Source organism: Hylobates moloch, unplaced genomic scaffold (genome assembly GCF_009828535.3).
Source record: "Hylobates moloch isolate HMO894 unplaced genomic scaffold, HMol_V3 SCAFFOLD_4, whole genome shotgun sequence".
NCBI lineage: Eukaryota > Metazoa > Chordata > Mammalia > Primates > Hylobatidae > Hylobates > Hylobates moloch.
This window is the reverse complement of record NW_026652279.1, coordinates 19,167,541-19,191,904: the sequence shown is the minus strand read 5'-3', so window position 1 is coordinate 19,191,904 and position 24,364 is coordinate 19,167,541. Positions and strand designations below refer to the sequence as shown.

At 39.6% G+C, this 24,364-nt stretch overlaps 1 protein-coding gene across 1 annotated transcript in view; it reads right to left on the bottom strand.

Moving 5' to 3' along the window:
- Window positions 1–24,148, bottom strand: part of CNTN4 (contactin 4) — a 991,759-nt gene extending 967,611 nt beyond the window's left edge. The window contains exon 1 of the mRNA XM_032149528.2: window positions 23,978–24,148. The gene's annotated coding sequence lies outside the window, so the exon portion shown is untranslated. The remainder of the gene's footprint in view (window positions 1–23,977) is intronic.
- Window positions 24,149–24,364: the final 216 nt, after the last annotated feature.

Sequence of the window (24,364 nt, the reverse complement as noted above, 5' to 3'; positions counted from 1 at the left end):
GAATGGCTTGTCCAGTCATGCCAAGTCTCACCGACAGTACCCAATATCTCATAATATAACACGGCAACCTTGAACTGAGAAATTCAATGAGCTTTTATAACTGGAAAGGATAAGAACAGCAGCCAACCATAAACCTTGCACAAGAATGCCTAACATAAGCTGTTTTACCTGGGTACATGATCACTTGTGAGGTTTCGTGAAAGTTGCAAATGTTGACAGATTGTAAAATGAACGTCTATTAATTGCCAAGGAGCTACTGCATCAACTCAAACGTTATGACAACCTTGTTTTGAGAATGTAAATTATGATAATTTCTTTGCAGGGCAATCTGGAAATAATTATTAAAGTTTTTAAATGTACAATACAGTATTTTTGACCAAAAATTTCCAATTCTTCTTTCAGGAATTTATCCTACAGATATAATCACACATGTTTATAAAGATATTGTTTATCATGGCAAAAGTCTGTAAAGAACATAAATTCTTATGAGCAAGTTCTAGTATTATGGCCTTTGTACAAAGGAATAAATACTCTTCACAGGGAAGAGTTAGCTATGTATAGATTAATGTAGACTGACATCTAAGATTCATCTTTAAGTGAAGAAAAATATTCCATGCCATCATTTTTTATAGTAAGCACTCAGATTTTTTTAACTGACAAAATCAGTTATATGTGCCCATATAACAATAAAGATCTCTGAAATGACAAACAAATAATAGTAACATTGTCTCTAGGGAAAGGAGTTACCAGAAAGTGACAAAAGGCAAACAGTTTTGACCAGGTACCCTTTCATACTATTAAAATGCACAATCATAGACAAATAACCTTTAAAGAAAAATAATTTTAAAATACAAAGGGGTACAAAGGCAAACTGAAATGGAAAGTTCACACACTATCCAGGGAAATTAAATAATAGTAACCAGTACAAATTAATCAAGGTATCAGACCCTACTTCTTGAGCAGAAGGAGACATTTTTTCTTTCAAATTATATGGATAATTACCTTTAACTCTTTCTCTTCATATCAACAATGCAGAATGAAGGTTGTACACTTCAGTTCTTCCGACTGTGAAATGGAAACTCTGCCAAGTTACAGGTTTGACATTTGTTTATATTCTTCAGTGAAAGTTTCCAAATACAGCATAAGTTCTATAGTAACCAACTTACAATTCTATAGAACTGGAGGATATGGGTCCTCGTGCACATAACTTCTTTTTTTTTTTTTTTTTTTTTTTTTTTTGAGACGGAGTCTCACTCTGTCACCCAGGCTGGGTGCAGTGATGTGATCTCGGCTCACTGCAACCTCCACCTCCCAGGTTCAAGCGATTCTCCTGCCTCAGCCTCCTGAGTAGCTGGGTTTACAGGCACGTGCCACCACATTGGGCTAATTTTTCTATTTTTAGTAGAGACGGGGTTTCACTATGTTTGTCAGGCTGGTCTTGAACTTCTGACCTCATGATCTGCCCGCCTCGGCCTCCCAGAGTGCTGGGATTACAAGGCATATAGTTTCTTATGCTTGAAATGATATATTCACCATATCCAGTGCTGTACTAGCATTTGGTAAGAGGGAGGAAGGAAGAAAGAGAGGAAGGGGAAAAAAGAAGGAAAGAAGAGAGGGAGGGAGAGAAGGAAGGAAGAAGGGAGGGAAGGAAGGAAAGGAGGGAGGAAGGAAGTCATTAAAATTCACAAAGTCAGTGAGTCTAGACTTGCAAGTGGCTTCAGATATAGAGAAAGCCTCCAAAAGCATGAGGAGCCTCATACTAACTCTCTCTGATTCTCAGTTTTCTCATCTAGGACCCAGGGCTCATCACAGTATCCAGTTCATAGGATCATTATAGGTTTAATTGAGATAATATAATAGAAACATTTAGTGACTTCCTTGGTACATTGTAAATGTTCAATTAATATTACTCATTATGATTAAAATTCACTTAGTATTTCACTCAGTTTTAAGATCTCTAGACAAATATTGATGAGCCAGCCTTAGCTAGCAGTCCACACTCGTGATAGTCATATGCATACTTAAAAAATTATTTATCAGCCAGGCACAGTAGCTCATGCCTGCAATCCCAGCACTTTGGGAGGCCAACACAGGCAGATCACCTAAGGTCAGGAGTTCAAGACCAGCCTGGTCAACATGGAGAACCCTCCTCTCTACTAAAAATACAAAAATTAGCTGGGCATAGTGGCGTGCACCTGTAATCCCAGCTACTCGGGAGGCTGAGACAGGAGAATTGCTTGATCCCAGGAAGCGAGCTCGCAGTCAGCGGAGATCATGCCACTGCACTCCAGCCTTGGCGACAGAGTGAGACTTTGTCTCAAAAAAAAAAAAAAAAAAAAATATATATATATATAACCTAAATGCCTCACATTACAGTTTAAATAATATGGAAGTTAAACATATTTTAAAACTAGTAAAGTGTGAAACTAATGTTTCTCCTTTAACATACTCTCAAAGTAGAATCCAGCTAAACTATCCTCATTTTCCCAGTGTTATTTCTCCTATATGATTCTATTTAGAGCCCCCTTCACTCAGCTTAGTCTAAGGCTTTCTTGACCCATGACAACTTGATTGTTTGTACATTAAAACTTAAATCAGGTTATGAGTCACGCTCTTACTTGCTTACTGCTCCTTACATGCTGTCTTCTTTGCCCGGAACTTTCTTCCCTGGTTATTGCATGGCTAGCTCCATCTCAAGTTTGGGAGTCTCAAAATTCACATTTACCAAGAAGCCTTTCTTGATTCTGCCACCTACACTAGATCCTGCCCACATTATGCATCATCCCAGCACCTTCCTTTTCTCCTTCAGAGCCCCTATACAGTGTATAATTTTTTTAAGTATTAATTGTTTAACTCTTTTGGGGTAACCCCTAACAAACCCTAAGATCTATGATGGCAAGTTCCATATCTGACTTCTTTTCTTTTCTACCCATAGGACCTAGCTTGGTCCTATGGCTTAGTAGCACTTGATATCTGTAGGTTAAATGGAAAAATGAAGTGGATTCTAGAAAGAGATTATTTTCCCATTTCTCTAAATTATCCTACTTGGACTGGAAGACAAAAGCCACACCTGGAAACCTATACCACTACAAATTTCCAGGGAGTAACAAATTCCATCTTTGAACTTTCCGTGTTCCCATTTACTCTATATGGCATCTATGAAATTGCCCAATGCCTGGGGCAACATCAGTAGTGTTGGAGATGGCAGTATTTGGTATGATTCATCACTCATCATTCTGCAAAAGTCTAACAGTGGATTTTGTGGATAAGGACATCCAAATAAAATTATTCTAAAAACAGCTAGAGAAACTTTCTTATACAGGAAGAATAAGGAATATTGGTATAGTAGTCAGGGTTCTCCACAGAAAGAAAACCAATAGGATGAACTAGATGTATACATGGAGAGAGAGACAGAAAGAAAGAGACACATTAAAGAATTGGTTCACATGATTATGGAGGTTGGCAAGCGCAAAATCTGCAGGGTAGGTTAACAGACTGGACAAGCAATGAGGAGTTAATGTCACAGCCAAAGACCAAAAGCTGTCTGCTAGCAGAATTCTTTTTCCTGGGAGATCGCTTTTTTTCTGAAGGCCCTCTGCTGACTGAATGTGGCCCACCCACATTATGGATCTGCTTTATTCAAAGTCCACTGATTTAAATGTTAATCTCATCTTTAAAATATCTTCACAGCATCATCCACACATGTTTGACCAAATATCCAGACCTAGCCTGGTTGACATATAAAATTAACCATCACACTTGGATCCTGTAATGTCATTTACATATTAGTCAATTTATCTTCTCTGGCAAAATGAAACACATGCAACTGAAAACTTTTTCTAAATGTCATAACAAGATGCAAAGGCATGTACTTTTAAAATGAAACATCATGTTCTGAGTGACTAATAAGCATGCATTTGGACCCGTACATAAATCCCCTTCACTGAGTTTTATTGCCAGTAGTCAAAATCATTCTTTTCTTTTTGTTTAAATTTCTGGCCAGAGGACCCAAAAAAATCTATCAAACTCGATATTTTCTGGAAGCTTAGCAACATTTGGAAGCCTATCCGTAGGAAAAATATATGTAAACAGTGAATTTGGAATATTCAAATACATTCAGATTAATAAATAATATATAATTTACATGCACAAATTACCAATCTACTATAACTACAAAAATTCTATTCACATTCATATGCAAATGTTTGGTTGAAAATCTTCCCATTTTAAAAGGTTCTTAACATTTGGAATACTTTCCCAAACCCCTATCATTTATGAAGATTCACCTTCCTTGCAATAAAATGTGCTTCAGAAAGTAACATGTACATACTAAGGGGTTTTAAGCATACAGTGATCACTAAACATAAAAGCCTCTGTCTTAACCAGGATTCCAAATTGGTTAAGAGCTTTAGCTCACAATCAGGTATACCTGGGATCTGATATATCAGAACTGCCATTTATTAGCAGCATGACCTGAGACAAATTACTTACTCTTTCTGATTCTCAGTTTTCTCATTTAGGACCCAGGGGTCATCACAGCATCTAGCTCATAGGATTATTATAGGTTTAAATGAGATAATGTAATAAAAACATTTAGTGACTTCCTTAGTACATTGTAAAGGTTCAATTAATATTACTCATTATGATTAAAATTCACTTAGACAACCAATGTATTTTTATTTAAGAGTGTCTATAATAGCTGGGGTATTTTTTCTAAGAAAAAGTTTTTATTATAATCAGAAAAAAAGATATTTAAAAACAAACTCTAAAAATATGATGATACATATGTAAGTTGAGTAAAACCACCTGACAGATGTGAAACTAAAAAATCTGGGTGATGTGGAACACATTGTTAAATAAATAAATTATCCAAAATGTATTCCAAAGAATATTACATCGTATCTATGGTACTAAACCCTGTGTGTCTAATAAAATCACCTGGGAAATTTTAAAATATTCCATTAGCCTGTGAAGTGGTAAAATATATGTATTTGTTCTACACCCCATTTCCTGACATAAAACTCCTAAAATCCTTGGAATCTCCAAAGGAAAATCTTTTGTATGCTAATTAGCAGATGAATGGCTGGCAGCTACTGGGTAGTTTCAGGATGGGGGCTGGTCACCAGAAAGACCAAGATATAATTAGAGGGTTGGGACTTTCAGCCCCCTCTCCCAACCTCCTGGAAGGGAAGAGGGACTGAGGGTGAAGTTGATCACCAATGGCCAATACTTTGATCATCATGCCTACCTAATGAAGCTTCCAGAAAAATGCAGAAGGACAGCGTTCAGACGCACTTCCAGACAGCTTAACACAAAAGGTTCCTGGAGGGTAGTGTGCCCAGAAAGGGCATGAAAGGCCCAGGTTGGGGCCTTTCCCCAATATCTCACCCTCTGAATCTCTTCATCTGTATCCTTTGTAACATCCTTTATATAAACCAGTAAACGTGTTTCCCTGAGCTCTAGCAAATTAACTGAACCCAAGGAGGAGGTTGCGGGAACACCAATTTATAGCTGCTCTGTTTTAGAAATGCCAGTAAAACAGGCAACCAGAGGCTTGCCTTTGGCATTGGGAGTGGGGGACGGTCTTGTGGGACTGAGCCCTCAACCTCTGTGATCTGAGACTATCTCTAAGTAGAGAGTGTCAGTACTGAACTGAATTAGAGGACACTGAGTTAGTGTCTGCCGGAAAACTGATTGCTTGCTTGATGTGTGGGGGATTCTCCCACATATTTGGTCACAAAAATCTTCTCTATTGATTGTTTTTGAGTGAGAGAATAGAAAACACACTTTGAGTTTGTGTCTGCCACACAGAACCCACCCCCAACCCCAGATCGATTAACCAGATTATTCTAAGGAGGAGCCAGGACTGAAATCTACAACATTAGATGTTTAGTAAAGAGTCTTTGTGTTGGGTAGGGAGTTGGCAGGGGGGATAGAGAAGGAAGATTGTTCCATAGTCAAATAAGTTTTAGAAGCATGCATTTCACAATGCACATAAAGATTCTGAAAAATTCTCGTGTTAGAAAACCTGTTTAAAATCCTGAATTTCCTCAGTTCGTTTTTGTTAAGAACACTTTTAAAGGGAATCCTATTTATATCTACCTAGAAGAATTAGTGTTCCACAGAACATGCTTTAGCGCTCAAACCTGGCTGAACATCAGAATCACATGGGGAGCCTATTCAACTACAGTTTCCTAAAACTCATTCCCAGAGACTCTGATTCGGTATTATCTACAGTGGGGCTGTGAGATTTTCTTTTCTTCCAAAGCTCCCAGGTGTTTCTGAGGATCACATTTTGTAGCAATTACCCCATAGAGTTTATATCTAGTCCCATAAACACGTCTCCCCTCCTCCACTTCCAAGCTGAGGACAGGCATGGGTCTTTACACTAGACATGAGGCATCCTGCAATGCTTTGTTTCTAATATTAGCTGAGTAAGAGTTTAGTGGTGATGGCTATGTATGAAAGAGGATTTGAAGATCATCAGTATTGGGGCCCAACCCAATTATGAATGCCAGGCCCAAGTTAGAGGCTTTACATGGAGGTTACTATAAAGCACCTTCGAGAAAGATTTTAAGTCTCACTGCATAAATACCAAGACTCATGGTTCCCAGAGTTAATAAGACCCAAGTTTACAGGCTAGGCACAAAAAGCTAAATGCCCACCCTAACTGTGATAACAATTTCTAGAAACACATTTGCAAAAGAGTCTTTAAGTATTAGCTAGAACAAGAAAGGACTTTTTAGGTGTTGATCTTATGAAATAATCTGAAGGCACTGGACAATATGAATTATTCAGAGAAGGCACAAGCTTTTAAAAGAAACAACATGGCAGCTGTGGTTGTATGAAATGTCAGAATTGCCTTTGAATAAAGCTATACACCACAACTTGAAAACCAATAGAGAGATTCATACACCAAATTTACAAGGTACCTTTCTGCATTCTGCAGAATACTAAGATGAGAGTACTTACTATAAACTGTGGAAAATGCCATGGGGTGTTTAAGAGGATGAATTTTCCAAATTCCTGGACAGGCCTCAAAAGGCACCCTGAGAGGTAACTTGTGTGTCTCGTGCTGTGGATGTTCCTAACAGAAAGCTAAGAGGATAAACAGGGTTACCTGGAAGAACCTCCATTTATCTTTATAGTTCCTTGGTTCCAAGCAAGAATAACCAACTTTGGGAACCTAAGCAAAAGGAGACTATCAAAAGGATATGGAGAGCGCACAGAATAGAAGGAAGAACTAGAGGACCAAGCAGCTCCAAAACCCCCAGTAGAGATACCATTAATATTGGACCACACACCACGTTCAGTGGGGCCAGGACACTGACACAGTAAAAAGCATAAATCTACTAACCATTTCTTCATCCTTATGTTACTGAGCCCAAGATTCTACATAGGAGGAGAGGGTCTGATCATTGCAACTTAGGTCACATGCCTGCATGATGTACTGGAGCAATGAGAAGAGCCTGGCTGAAGGGTCATCAGAGAGGCCTGATGGTCCACTTCCTATTAGGAGGGTGGGCTGAGGTTTCATCATCCAGCAAGACTTCAAACAGTGGAAGAGATTTTGCTGTTAGAAACGGAAACTTGTTCCTGTGATTAAAAATAAACGTCCACTACAATATCAATGGCTACTACTTGAAATGTTGTCAAACAGCATTAAATGTCCTTTAATAATGTCTGAGGACAGTAAATGTTATTAGCAAAGGAATGCACCTCAGTCACAAGAGAGAAACATGGAATGATGCCAGAAAATATATTGGTCAGCAGATCAGCACTGTATACCTTGTCATATAAACCTCTGCCATATAAAACTTTCAAATGTTTTTAAATGGAGAAAAAAAAAAGAGTGCCTTGTATTCAAGCAAAATTGTCCATTTGGAAATCTACAACCTACATGAGATGTCTTCTCATATTACAATATAAAAGCACTTAATTACATTGTGAGATTTATTTTCATTATGTACATAATAACCTTTGTTGTTTGCTTATTTTCTTGGTTCTCTAATTTAAGCTCCAAATTACTTGTTAATCCCTTTGCATATTGGAATTAAATATGAAATACATTACAGAAGTATAAATATTTTATATATAAAATGTAAATGCACTTTCACACCCAGTTTACTGTTATCCTCCATAATTAACGTGAGGCATAATAGAAAATAATCATAGACCAGGCATACATCTCAAAGCTTAGACAGGTTACGGATGTCACTCCACATGCCAGCCCAAATCCGTCATTCAGCTCTCTATATTGAATTCAGGCAGATCCTTCAAAGTTAACAATCTGATGTCACCCCAGCCCCTTAAAATCTTGCAATGGCTTTATACAGCATAAAGAATATCTCCTAATTTCCTCACATTCCCCAATTTGTCCCATTCGCTAGAGATGCCACTTTGCACAAAACCATGATGCAACAATCACAGTCATTGCTTGTTGGTGGTCCAACTCTGGGGATAACATTCACATTCTAGTCTATGAAACTGTGTAAATGAAGGCCCTATTGCCACCTTCCCATACCCGTAGCATCCACTCATACCTTTGGCATTCTCCGAACTTGCCATTTTTCCTCATAAGCCCATGGCCATTGTACATACTATACCCTCTTTCTTAATTTTATTTATTTATTTTTTTTTTGAGACAAGGTCTTGCTCTGTCGTCCAGACTGGAGTGCAGTGGCAGGATCACAGCACAGTGTAGCCTCAACTTCCCTAGCTCAAGTGATCCTACCAACTCAGCCTCCCGCGTAGCTAGGACTGCAGGTGGGCACCAACACGCCAGCTAGTTTTTGTATTTTTTTGTTGTTTTTGAGATGGGGTTTTGCCATGTTGACCAGGCTGATCTCAACCTCCTGAGCTCAAGTGATCTGCCCACATTGGCCTCACAAAGTCCTGGGATTACAGGTGTGAGCCACCACCTGGCCACCTTCTTTCTTAAGTGCTCTTTCCAAACCCAATCTGAAAACTCTGCTCATCTTTCTACTTTATCTTATCAATTCTTTCCCATCATCTCGATGAAACTACCACCATTATATTCCACATCACACTGTAATCTGAGTTTTCTTTTTACACCAAGCAAAAAGCTCTTTGAAAGCACAAGTAACATGCCTTTTCATATGTATATGCAAGAAGTCTAACTTTAAAACCGGCTATGTAGGACCTCAGCAAAGGCTGACCAATCACATTGATGAGTGAGATAGTAGATGTGATACTTGGGGTTCTCGACCTTCAACATAAGGAAGAATGGCTTGAGTTATTTCACCACCAAGGGCTTAAAGCAAAAAGTGATGACAACATGTTTTCACAAACAATAAAGCCTCCCTCAAATGATTTTCAAAGCATTGTCTATTCCATTCATATAGACTATATTCTACCTGTATTTTTGAAAATTTGTGTATCTGTGCCTTAAACTATATAGACTCTGATCATCATTTGGCCAAACTCAACTGTACATATCCTTCATCCTATAGTATTGGGTCCTTACTATACAATTAAGCAGGTTGTGTATATGCTTGACATTTAGGCCTCATAGCAAGGAACCAGTTGTTTCAGTTAGTTAAGAATACAATGCAAATAAATGTTTATCAATCTTTAATAAAAATCAACTGACGAAAATTCTGATATAGTGCGTCTGGGTGAGGAAAAAGTTCTGCATTTCTCACAAGCTCCTTGGAGATGCCAGTCAATGGGCTACAATTACAACACGGCCATGGGCAAATTTCTATATAAATGATACTCTATTCTGAACTATAGATCATGTACTTAGACTGTATATCTAGACCCAACTAGAATGCATGCTTTTAATCAATGAAACGCAGCATACATAACATCAAAGATCAATATCAAACTCAAATAGTCCCTATTGATGGACAATTTATTATGTTATATTCAGATATAAGGGAAACAGCCCTTCCACCCGCTTCAGTTGCTCAACCCTGGTAAATCAGGCAATTGAGAACAGTGAAATCCACCAGTGTAATTATATTTCTATAGCTCTTTCTAATATCTAAAAGCCCAAGAAAGCAGAATTGGCTGAATTTCTACCATCCTTTCCACTGAAAGTATATATTTTAGGCCTTTCATGAATACTTGGTCTGGTGCTTAGAAGAAGAAAAAAACGTAAAACACAATGGAAAACAGTAAATTCTCATTGTATGTGTTAGAAATACAGAAAGAAACATATAAAAGTAATTAAAACATCTAAGTAATGAGGTTTAATGATAAGCTCTAAAGAAAACAGTTTTTGATATAAACATTCTTTGAATCCCATACAATAGGTAGTAAATCAACATACAAAGATGAAATAGAGAAACATTCAAAACAAACTTACTACCAATGTTTCATTCTTGAAAGGCTGTAAAAACACATAGGAAGTAAAATAACATTAACTAGTTTCTCTTCAGATATGTTAAACTCCTTCTTACATGCATGTTAATAATACACCAGTCATTATTGTTATGCTTGCTAAGTTTTAAAATTCAAAGAACCTATAAAGTGACTGCTATTCTCTGGAGTAAACAGAAATTCATTTCCCAGTACTGTCAGTATTACAAATAAAAAATGTGTAAATCTTTTATAAAATTTCAATCACATTTGACTGAAAGCAACTGGAAACATTTTTATATTTCTCCTCTGTCACTGTCAGCATTTCTTTTACAGGACGGCAAGATGGGCTACAGCTGAAATAGAAAGAATACAGATGAGAGCCTATTCAGTAATTCATTCTTTCTAATAAATAAGATTCTTGACCATAGCCAAAACCATTTCTCCAAAATGAAATCTCAAATAGTGCTAATCTCATCTCAGTTCTGATACAGTGGCTCGCAGTAATAGTCAACCATAAAACAACGCAGTATGGAAATGTTGCCTTCCTCTGTCTCCACACAGAGAGGATTGCATTGTCTATCCTATAGATAAAAGCATATGAGCAAACATAAATCACTTTATAGAGTATATTAAAATAATGAAATTTCAAGTTTGTAAATCATAACATCCACATATTTCATCTACAACACAAGCATCATATTGAATAAATGCATTGAAAGGGTAAAATCATAATGATAAACAGCATTTTTAGGGATGGTCTAATTATAATCCTGGCACAAGGCTATGTGTATATACAATTAAGTAACTTTAGTCTTCACAACCCTACAGGAATTCCTCCATTATATATAAGAGAAAAATGAAGCTAAAAAAGGTCTAATATTACATACTAACTTTAATATATATTTGTATATATACTAAATATATAAGTAGTAGAGACAGGATATGAATCACTGAGTCATTCTAAATCATCAAGTCTACCTCCAGCCTTTCCTATACATCACATAAAATAGTGTTGTCCAGTTGTGGAGACTAAATACCAACCTAAAACATAGGATTCATTATTTTGGGGAGTACATTATATTATGTTTCTTTTCTTAAGAGTTTACCTTAATATGTTGATTTAAGTAGCCACGTTATAATAAACCTACAAAAATTTGTAACAATTCCTTAATTCAGAAGAACAGGAAAAGGTTCTTCTCTAAAAATAGTAATGTTTAAAAGAAAAGCATTAATTTCACTTACACCACATACTATATACAACAATATACTGGTGAATTTCAATTATTACAAGAATTGAGTAGAATTAACAGAACTATGAATTCTCAATGACCTCACAGTGCGTATATACACATTACAGCCACCTTAATAGTATCCATAATTGTTTTGGTATCGGGAATTCTGACCACTGGGTTTAAAAAAGAAAATGAAGCGTAAATACTAAGGCTTTTAAGTTAGATTCTAGTAACTGGTAAGACCTTGAAATGTGCTGAAAAAAATAGAAACGAAAACCTCTTTATACCGTAAAGATCATGTTGTATTCTAAGCACAGGATTTTGAATGAAGTTTATTGTACTACAGGTAAGATAGCCAACATTCCACACTGTAACACAGGAATTTTCACAAACATGATGCTGCTGCAAAGCATATCACAAATACATGTCACAATATTATCAAAGCAGGTTATTTTCTATTTCCACTATGGTATAGTGACATCTTACTCCCAGTACATCAGCCGGGAAGTAGGGAGGTAAAGCTGAGAACAGTGAAAATCGATGTGAAACATCCATACCATTATCCTCTCACAAAAAAAAAAAAAAAAAAAAAAAATGGTGGGGAGGGGAGAAACAGGCCCCTTCACAGTCTCACTCCGAACCTGTTTACTCTTACTAAGAATGTTTGAACAGCTTGTGTATTTTATTTTTCCAGTTCACAAATGGTGGAAAACAGCAAGTAGAAAAGGCTAGTTCACCAAAGCGAAAGATTATAATATGACAATCTGAAAGGCAGCAGAAAGCAGATGGAGGTCACCAGTATCGGTCTCAACATTTCAGCTGCACTGGATGGGATCCTGTTGCATCCCCCAGTGTCACAGGAATGTGGCAAAGAATGTTGAAACAATGAACAACAAATATATAAAACATTTAAGTATACTATGTTCTGTATAAGTTGTAAAGATTGTAGTATAGGGTTCATTTACCTAATGCTTACAATGTGCCATGCACACTGTCCTAAAGTCTTAAATGCATATCATTAATGTTCACAGCCTATCTGTAAGATAGGCAGGATCAACTTCACTTTACAGATTTTAAAAACTGCCTTGGAAAAAGTAAGAATGTGTTTGAGATCACACAGCTAGTAAGAGAACAAAGATTCAAACCAGGTCTATCTGATTCCAAGGCCCATACTCTATTCTAAACCACCAAACCTATGTTTATCATGGTGATCCCGTGTCATCAAGAAGTAAATTATATTTAGTCACCTGCTTAAGCAGAAAATGAATACATTTTACAGGGATATCCATTTTTAAAAGCTACTATTATATCAAAAACAAATCTTCATTTACCATTACTTAGATCCAAGAATTCTAGATGACCTTGTTTGTACTATAATTTTTTACTAAGAATTAGATGTGCGACTTAAGTAATCACTGTCTCTATAAAGTTGTCATTCACCCAATTAAATACACTAAAAATAATGCTTGGACTCCCAATTAATTCACTAATCTGTAAGGAGTCTAGAATCAATATCTAGCTAATAGCTAATCAAATGAGTGACTAAAGACAAAAACATTCATATTTATAATTAATAGTTGAAGACCCATCATAACATAGGTAACAGTACAAATTTGCACAACTCAAAATGATGGCAATGTGCCTAGAATCAAGTCTTACAAAACATACTTGGTGACTTGAGTCACATCATTGTTTTGTTTGATTGTCTTCTTGTCCAGACTGGACCGATCTCAGCATAAGCACACATGCAACACCTGTCCTCACTGGAAATTTCCATGACAAACCTGAAAGGCATAGGCAATATGGATACTCAAGAGTTATATTAATACAAGTGTGCAAGGTACAAAGTATTTTTCTATACAAAAGTTCAGTCCAAAGGTAGAGAGGATATGTCACTGTGGTTAAGAACAACAACAAAAAAATTCGTATGATTTTTTTAACTCAAGATCATTATGGAATAATGATTAATAATGGAGTAGTGATTCTACTGCCCTAACCTTCATTTTCTTACGAACCAAAAGAAAGACAAAATATTTGCATTTTGGTCCCCCAAATGTGCCACTTTTATTTAATCAACAAAGACAATGAAAATATGTACTTAGGGCTTATGCACTGATATTGACCCTGCCCAAACAGGGAAAATATTTTTTCTTTCCAAACTATGAAAATTTGTTAAGTCTGGCTTAAATATGCAAGAAAAAACAAACTGTTTCTAAAAAGGAACTAATCCTGCAGTCAATTCCAGCTTTTTCAAGTTTCAAAGACCAAGTAATTATCAACAACATTTCCTAATCACTCTCACTGACTTGCTTGCCCCACTTATCACAAACTCTGAGTAACATCGTTTATGCTCCATGAACATGTATTCTCTGAGTGTAATTGTATTTTTGGCATCTACTGTGTTTAAGGCAAGGGATACTTAAAGGTGAATAACAACAATCCATAACAAAAACTGTGTACTGGATGCTTACTAGGATTTGGGCACTGTACTACTTGTACTTTGCATGTAGTACTCTATATAATCTTCACAAAACTTGTGTTCTTTAGACAATGTCACAGATGTGTCCATCACTAAACTGATTTAATTTATGATGTCTTTTAATTAACAACCCTACAAAACACATATTATCCCACTACACAGATGATGAAACTGTAACCTAGAAAAGTTAGGTCACTTGCTCATAATCACACAACTAATACAAAATGGATCTAGGATTGGTAAGAATTTTGCCTCCAAATTTCAAGCTGTTATCCACTGTCTCAAGGAAAATTCCATTGTACTGAGTGGCATGTTAAATGAGAGCTATTACAATGTAGAAGGCAAGGCAACAAATTTGTCCTGGCTTGATCAGGACTTTCCTGGTTTTAAAAATGAATGTCCAGCATCCTGGGAACCCCTCTGTCCCGGGAAAAGCAAGAGAGATGGTCATTCTCATGACAGATATTATATCAGTGGCACGGAAACAAGTACAATGAGAGTATGTGCAGGGGATGGAGCCATTCTTTATGCCTCAACAGTATTGAAAGAGGCTTAACTTAGTGACATTTGAGTTGAGCATTGTGCAAACTGTAATAAACACAGTAGAAAAGGACAGCAAGAGGAGGTCAAAGAGAGAGGCAATGTCAACAGAATCATTAAAAAAAAAAGTCACATGAAAAGTTCCAGGATGGGTGATTAGATTGTTACAGTTGGTCTGCAAGCCTGAGGGAGGATAGGAACAGGGAAGTGATGCTGGAAAAGAAAGCATCATCCAAGAGGGACCACAGGCAACCTTGAAAGAGGGAATTAAGCCTGAGGATGTGATTTCACTTCCATTTCCTTCCATAACTCTGTAAGGAGAGATAATCTTTGAGAAGAATTAACAGCTTTGGGTTTATAATTTAGTGAGAGCTCTATGTGCCTGGGTAGGGGTATGCCAAATGGTTCTTGACTGGAAGTCTGATGTATTACAAGGGCGTGGAACTGTTAGGCACGCAACCAAAGTGGCATAAGATGAGCTCAGGAAAACAAACAAACCAACAAACAAATAAAGCCCCCACTCCCTTCCTTATCCAGTATTCTTTCCTCTTTTTTGCTTGGTCTAATAAATCAGTACTCACTTTAAGTGATACAAATCCAACCCAAATCAGCTTACATCAAAGGGTAATTTATGAATCTGAAGAGCTGCAAAATCACCAGGTGATATGGTTAGGCTCTGTGTCCCCACCCAAATCTTATCTCAAATTGTAATCCCTGTAATCCCCAAGTGTTAAGGGTGGGAACTGATGGGAGGTGATTGGATCATGGGAGCTGTTCCCTCATGCTGTTTTCATGATAGTGAATGATTCTCATGAGATCTGATGGTTTTATAAGGGGATTTTCCTCCTTTGCTCATTCACTCTCTCTTGCTTGCTGCCATGTAAGATATACCTTTGCTTCTCTCTCCCCTTCCACCATGATTTTAAGTTTCCTGAGGCCTCCCAAGCCATACAGAACCGTGAGTCCATTAAATCTCTCTCCTTTATAAATCACCCAGTCTTGGGTAGTTCTTTATAACAATGTGAGAATGGACCAATGCAGTAAATTGGTACTGCAGAGAGTGGGGTACTGCTATAAAGATACCCGAAAATGTGGAAGCAACTTTGTAACTGGGTAACAGATAGAGCTGGAACAGTTTGGAGGGCTCAGAAGAAAAAAGGAAGATGTCGGAAAGTTTGGAACTTACTAGAGACTTGGAAGACACAGAAGAAAGATGTGGGAAACTCTGGAACTTCCTAGAGACTTGTTGAATGGTTTTGGCCAAAATGCTAATAATGATTTGGACAATGAAGTCCAGGTCAGATGGAGATGAGGAACTTATCGAGAGCTGAGGCAAAGGTCACTCTTGCTATGCTTTAGCAAAGAGACTAGCAGAATTTTGCCCCTGCTCTAGAGATCTGTGGAACTTTAAACTTGAGTGTGATGATCTGAAATTGGAAATTATGTTTAAAAGGGAAGCAGAGCATAAAGGTTTGAAAAATTTGCAGCCTGATGATGCTGTAGAAAAGAAAAACCCATTTTCTGGGGAGAAATTCAAGCCAGCTGCAGAAATTTGCAGAAGTAAGCAGGAGCCAGGACAATGGGGAATATGTCTTCAGGGCATGAGAGAGATCTTGGCGGCAGCCCCTCCCATCACAGGCCCAGAGGTCTAGGAGGGAAAAATGGTCTCTTGGGCAAGGCACTGGGCTCCCTGCTGTGTACAGCCTAGGGACTCGGTGCCCTGCATCCCAGCCACTCCAGCTGTAGCTAAAAGGGGCCAAGGTATAGCTCAAGCTGTTGCTTCAGAAGGTGTAAACCCCAAGCCTTGGCAGCTTCCACATGGTGTTGGTCCTGTGGGTGTGCAGAAAACAAAAATTAAGGTTTGGGAACCTCTGCCTAAATTTCAGTAGATGTATGGAAATGCCTGGATGTCCAGGCAAGAGGTGTGATGCAGGGGCAGAGCCCTCATGAAAAACCTCTGTTAGGGCAGTGCAGAAGGGAAATGGGGGTTGAAGCCCCCAACACAGAGTCACCACTGGGACACTGCCTAGTGGAGCTGTGAGAAGAGGGCTATGGTCCTCTAGACTTCAGAATGGTAGATCCACTGACAGCTTGCACTGTGCACCATGAAAGCAGACATTCAACTCCAGCCATGAAAGCAGTTGGGAGGGGGGCTGTAGCCTGCAAAGCGACAGGGGCAGAACTGCCCCCGACAGTGGGAGCCCACCTCCTGCATCAGCATGACCTGAACTTGAGACATGGAGTTAAAGAAGATGATTTTGGAGCTTTAAGATTTAATAACTGCCCCGCCTGGTTTCAGACTGGCATGGGGCCTGTAGCCCCTTCGTTTTGGCCAATTTCTCCCACTTGGAATAGGAAGATTGACCCAGTGCCTGTACTCCCACTGCGTCTTGGAAGTAACTAACTTGCTTTTTATTTTACAGGCTCACAGGTAGAAGGGAGTTGCCTTGTCTCAGATGAGACTTTGGACTATGGACTTTTGAGCTAATGCCAAAATGGGTTAAGATTCTGGGGGACTGTTGGGAAGGCATGTTGAAATGTGAAAAGACATGATATTTGGGAGGGGCCAGGGGCAGAATGATATGGTTTGGCTCTGTGTCTCCATGCAAATCTCATCTATTGAAATGTAATCCCCATAGTCTGCATGTGTCAAGGGTGGGACCTGGTAGGAGGTGATTGTATTGTGGAAGCAGCTTCCCCCATGCTGTTCTCATGATCATGAGTTCTCATGAGATCTGATGGTTTTATAAGGGGCTCTTCCTCCTTTGCTGTCTCTTGCCTGCCGCCATGTAAGACATGCCTTTTCTTCTCTCGTGCCTTCTGCCATGGTTGTAAATTTCCTGAGGCCATGTGGAACTGAGTGAATTGAACCTCTTTCCTTTATAAATTACCCAGTCTCAGGCAGTTCTTTATAGCAGTGTGAGAACAGACTAATATACCAGGTTAACTCACTTTAGACATAGCTAGATTAATGGGCTCACATGATGCAAGAGGAGCTGGTTTTGCTCCATCATGCCCCTTGCTACTCTTCTGTTGGCTTCATTCTCAAGCAATATGTGGTGACCCCAGCAGGTCTAGGTTCTCTTTTTGGTGTTAAGACAGCTGCAGCAGTGGCAGGCCCACCTGCTCCCTGGTTCTAATCTCCTTATCTATAGGAATTAGTTCAAGGGCATACATGGAGCCCAACTAGAGTCACTGAGAAAAAGCAAAGCATCTCACTGCAGTGGTTCTCACTGGCTCCATGCCTATTCTGTTCTAGAAGCAATTACTATGGACAGGAAAAGTCAATGCTCTTCCCGACAAGACCTGGTTCCCATGCTCCAATCCTTAAACCGGAAATGGAATCCCACCCAGACCATATGCACTAAGAATGGGATAGCAATAGAGGTCAAAATTAAAAGGAAGCAAGGGAAGGGGCATTTATTAGGCAAATAACCAAAATCCATGCTCTCTTTTCCCCATACCTAGAGAATTAGCTGAGATTCTCACATGCTTTCATTGGAAACCTGTGACAAAGACTGGCTAGTTATTTACCAGACCTGTTTTCCTTTCACCCTTCTCCCCCAGGCACTCAGCTAGATGCCACTTCTCAGCTTCCCTTGCAGCAAAGGATGTTGAAGTGACTGAGGTCCACCCCAGAGGAATGTGGGCAGAAGTCATGATAACCACTTCCAGGCTGTGCCTACAACAACCTCCAATGAGACTTCTCTGGATTATTTATCTCCTCACACCCTGTATCTTGAGTGAATGATGAGGACTCTAGGTACTTAAAGATGAACAAAGCCATAAAACTCTAAGGGACCTGATTCCCTGAATGACCCCATGGACAGCCACTCAATCAGGATCTATTCTATGAGTACTGAACTACCACACATGAGCAAGAAGTAAAAAGTTAAAATAAGTCACTGAAAATTAAGAGCTTATCTATTACAGCAGCTCATGTTAGCCTGTTACAAGGCCCTGTGGAATTTGGCTGAAAACATGACAGTAAGCATGTGAAAACCTCTCCAGCCCTCCAACCCCATTAAATCATAAGAAGGGACTTGAAACACACTCACACACACACACACACGTAGACATAAATGGCACAGAAGTGGAAAAAAATGAAAGAAAGAGGAGTTCAGAAAAAAAGCAAATTTCTCAGGACATGAGGGTCTGGGAAAGTAAAGAGGAAATGAACAGGGGCTTCTGGGAAAGAAATGACTGGTAGGTATACAGTATTTATGCCTACCTACATGGTAAGAAGATACATATCATTAACTAATTGTGAAGATGCAACAAATACATACTGAACAAGAGGAAAAAACTGACTCTTTAATGTTGGAACAATATCTATCTTAGCAAAAAGTATACTCTTACTATTGACCACTACACATTTCCACTGCAGCCACTGGGAACCAAAATTGTAACAGGCATTTTTATGAAAGACAAATACATAGGAAACATAAGATGAGGCAGATTCTCTAATGGAAATGGGACAACAGGATGAGAACAAGAGGGACCATTTTCTTTTAGAGGGTACCTGTGATGTATATACAGTCCCCTTAGTCATACAGAAAATAAAGATAAATAAATAGATAAATAAAAAATAATTTTGCAAAGCTCATAGGAAAAGAAGAGGGTTTCCTTTCTTGGACTCTGGGGATATTGATAAAGAGCAATACCTTTGATCAAAAGTTAGGAGAGGCTATTTTAGCTGAAAAACCTGCCAGGGAAGATATTTGTTTCTGCTGAGAAGTGAAGAGGAATTTATCCTCACATATTGAAGCATGAAAGTGGTAGCGCAGGACTCCCACAATAGAATCTTGAGAAGGTTGTAATTCAAGGCACAGACCCTGACAATGTGTTTATCAGAAATGAAAGAGCAGTTGTAGTGGTGAAGGGTGTGTAAGTCGGGGGAGTTACTTTAAATATCTGCTCCTGATCCTGGTAGGTATTCAAGATAAAGCTGTATCATATCTAATTCCATTCCAGTATGTTCTGGATTATATCTTTTTTTTCTACTTTAGTATTTTAAAAAGGTCTCCTGGCAACTTTTTTATATATAGGCAAAAACAAAAAGTGGTCCAGTGGCTTAAATAAGAAAAGTATTGAGGCAAAAGCAAAAAAAAAAAAAGCTGTTAAAAAATCAATTCTGGAGCAAGAGAACCTGGTTCAGATCCCAGCTCTGCTACTTACTAGCTATGATGAACAAATAACTTAATTTCTCTATGCCTAGTTTTCCTCATCTGTACAATGGAGATAATAATAGAAGGGCAAAGTAGGGCAATGTGCTTTAAAAAGTATCTCAATAATAGTAAGCACTATGTATGTATTAACTGCTTCTATTATTGTTTATTGTATCAATTCCAGTTTTTCTACCAGAAAAAAAAAAAAAACAAAAAAAAAACAACGGTTAGGAGAAGAAAAGGAAGTAACAGTTATTGAACATGGAAGAAATATCACATATAGTAATAAAACGTCAGAGAATGCTAGTTGTTCCCCCAACAATTTCTTCTACTTCCTGGATAACATTTCTAGACTGTATTTCCCAGCCTCCTTAATAGCAACATACATCCACAAAGAACTGGGTTCTGGCCAGCACAATGCAAGGAAAAGTAATATGCACTCATTCCAGTTCTGGGCAATTAACATCCTCCCAAGTCTTCCTCTTTCCAACGTCTTGATGCAAGTAAGCACGGTGACCCTGCTGAAGATGGCAAGGGCACAGAACAGATGAAGGCTGGGTCTCTGAATCACACTTTGAAGGAGTACTGCCATGATCACCCATTCTGGGACTTCACACAACCGAGAAATAAATATATTTCACATCTGAGGCAGTATGGCTTTTGGATCTGTTATATCTGTTAAAGAGCCAATCTAAAAGAGCCAAGCTCTTGACCCATGTTGATTCATGCTCTCATGTTTAATCCCTATCGTGATGCCTTGAAATAGATGTTATCCCAATTTTATACCTAAAGAAACTAAGGCTCACAGAAATTAAGGAACTACATTGCCCAGTACTGTAAATGTAATAAATGATGGAACCAGACTTAGATTCAGGTTAATCTGCTTCAAGGTTTATGAACTTTCCAGCCTCCACACAACATTGCAATGTGGAAAGTGTCCTTCCAATCCTCCCTCATTTACTCCTTGGATTCTTCACTTCCTGACCATTGGTACTTCGTCTTTAAACTAAAATTCCATTTTTAAAAATGCACCTGTATATGTACTTTGGGAGATCTAAGATGACATCTCCAAAACACATTCATCCCTTATACCTCATTCTATCCACATATGAGTCCATGAGAGGAAAACAAGTGTGCTTAATCTATTTGTTACAGAAGATACAGAAGTGTAGCAGTTTTACAACTGGCTAGAGTATCAGAGATAATGAACAGCAGAGCAGAGATAAGGAGAGAAAGATTTTAAAAATATCAAACCAGCAGTGATCTTTAAAGCGTGATACACACCCCAGGGGCTCCTGGCAACTTTTTTATATATAGGCAAAAACAAAAAGCGGTCCAGTGGCTTAAATAAGAAAACGATCCACTGGGATACATAACAACAACATGAGAACTTCTGTTTCATAATTTTTGCTTTATTCATCTTTTTTTCTTTGTCTGTGTGTTTTATAAGTAGTGTATCATATAACAGCATGTCTTCAGTTTATAAATAAATTTTATTGATATGTTGTCAGATTTCTTCTGATAGTAAATAATAATAATAATGAAGATCAATAAATCTAGGCAGTAAATCCTGCCTCCTTGCCTCCTTCACTAGGCTTAAAACACAGCATTACGGAGAAAAATGGACAAAAAGGAACAAAAAAAAAATCAGTGTGTAGAGACATCTCTCTGCCTATCATATGAAATAGACTTATTCAACTAAAATAATATAAAAGCAAGTTTTTACAAAATATTCATTTTTAAGATAAGAGAGATTGAAGCTAATGCATATTATGTCTGTCTTCAAATATAACAAAGAAGAAATAACAAGTTAAAATCATAATCAGACAAACTTGTAGAAAAGTCAGTACCATGCATGGGAATTTTCTGCTGAGATGCTTTATTTTTTTAAGACTAAATTGAAGGAACGGATGTCCTGTGTACATTTCAGAAGAAAAATTGCAGCCAAAAGATTTAGTGCTTAGAGCGGAAAAGAAATCAGAGGGCCTACTTTTGAACGAAAAGGAGAGAGAAGCAGGTAAAATAAGTGAATGATAAAAAATCCAACATCATTTGAAAGGTTTGTTCTCTAATCACTCTTAATTACCTGCCAATATGAAATGACTATGGAAAAAGGTACTGAATTGACTCCCAATTGACTTGAAAAGTTTTACAACTCAAAGAAATGAAAAGTGTTGTTTAAAAAACTGCAAATAAGAAAATCTACTTCTGTTGAAACTTACATGTGGCTCTGACATGCACCCTTATCCAAGTCACTTCTCTTAGACTCTTAGTCTTTAATTGAAAAGGTCAGTTTTTCCATCCTTGCCAGCTACCTCCCAGGGTTCAGAGGGAAAAATAATGAGGTTTATCATCATCATCTCTCCTCAACAAGACAGAGCAGTTGAAACCAGCTTCAACAAACAAATCAATAGCTATTTTATAAGGTAGCAAAAATAATATTCTCATGAAACTTGTTTTTGATCCTTAGCAATCTTACCTACTTCTGTGACCCACTGCAGAGATTCCCACAAAATCTTTAAAGAAATCAAGATAAAAATAGCAAGAAGAAACTTATGGGTAACGTGAATTTTCTTATGAATGCCACCCAAATCACCTCCAGGTGCCTGTTTTCATGACACACTGTTCTTTTTCACCCACTTGGGTAGAGACAGAGAAAGAGAGAACAAACTTGCTATTAGCCAGACTTGGGAACGCTATTGTGTGGACCTGCTCATAGGCAACCTACACAGTCTTTACGCTCCTACCCCACTCTCTAAAGGACATTAAACCACAAACCTCAAAAAAAAAAAAAAAAATACAAGCACGTTCCAAATTATCTTATGTGGGTATCCAAACGACTCAGTTATGTGGAGTTACTCCTTGAACTATCCAGCTCCCACTACAGTAAACTGAAAGACCTTCCCATGCAATTAAATGCCACTGTTATTCTGACAAACATGTCTCCGCCCCTATGTTGATTCCAGCAGGAAAACTAGAAAAAGTTCCACGACATTCCTTTCAGGAACTCCTCCTTACAAATAAACCTCCAACACACCTCAAGAACCGGCCCACTCTCCTCCACGCAGACCACACAGCCAAGGTGCTCAGTCACATTGATTCGCCCTACACAACCTCCGCAAGCTTTTTCGCACCAAATCTGGAGACCCTGGCCAGCAAGCAACCGCCTTATCTTCCCGACGCGCGAAGCCGCCTCCTCGCAGGAGCTTCGCTGTGCTGCAAAATGTTTTCATGCAGCCGACTCTCTGGCTGGTTCAGAGAGATGCAGGAGCCCACGTCCTCCTACCTTCACCTCCATACCTTTCATAAATAGTAAAATATATACACGAAGCACAAGAGAGAAAATGCACGAAGGTTTTGAGCCCTCCGTTCCAGAAGGAGAGTGAGTGGACTGGTGTCTGTGGGGCGCCTGGCGCACAGTTCGCTGCTGTCTGGGTCCGGGGAGGAGACGAGACGGTTGTCTTGCCTCTCAAAAGAAACTGGAAATCCCCCAGAAGTTGTTGGAAACGAACGCCACCCAACAAGCTCCCCTGGCAGAGACTGGCGAAGCCAGGTACCTTCCATAAGAGCAGGCACCTGGTCTGTCGCTCGCCGCCGTAGCCTCAGCGCTTAGCACCCAGCCTGGCACACAGTGGGCGTTACAAAAATCAGTGTGTGTTTCCACAGGGCTCCTTCCACCACGGCCACGGGCTCCTGTTCCTTTAGTCCCAAGTCCCTTCAAACCCCAAGTTCGCCTCCCTCTGCTGTGGGCTGTAACTGGGCTATCAGAAGAAAACCCCCGCCAAGAACCCGGCGCTAGAGGTGAGGGCGCAAGGAGAGGGGGCAGTAGCCTGAACCAGTTGGAGAAGCTGATTTTAAGGGTTCCCGAAGCATTCCAGGCTCTGGGTTCCTTGTTTTGTGGCTGTCTCGCAGCACAACAAACTTATTTTCCGACTAAGAAGGAGAAGAAGGGTCGCTGCGGGGTGACGGTGGCGTCGTCGGGGCCCTGACTCCTCCTGGGCTCAGGCGTTCAGCTCCTGCTGGCCCGACCCTGCAGGGCTTTCTGGCTCTGAGCTGTACGGTCCCAAAGGCGCTGTCCAGCTCCGCAGGACTGAGAGCCCCGGGAAGCCCCCCTGTCCTTCAGGCAACCTGCGCGGACTCTGCCCTTTCCCCCAAATCCGCGAGCCGGGTCCCCGGGGCATCGCGCGCCCACGCAAGAGCCGGACCCAAACAGCTCCCGCCTCACTTACCTTAGCACCTGGCCGCTGGGCTGGCGAGAGCCTCGGGTGCGGTGCCGGCTCAGTCCGAGGGGCCCGGTATAGTGGCGAAAGCTCCCTACTTGCAACCAATCCTGGTGTTGAACCTAGTGCTCTGTCTGGTGCGGCGCTCCCCTCCCTCCTGGCGCTCGCGGCGGCTGGAAAAACCTGGCGCGCCGGAGTTCGGACTGCCGACTCCTTAGCCGTGGGGAGGGGGAGAGGCGCGGGCGGGAGGGTAGGGGCGGGAGACGAGCCGGGAGGAGGAGAGGCACGGGAGGCCTGGAGCCTGCGCGCAGCAGAGCCGGGCATGCTCAGTGCGCGGCCGAAGGAGGCGAGCGCCAGGGCGCAGCACCTGCCCGGCGCTGCCGAGAGGAGGCAGCC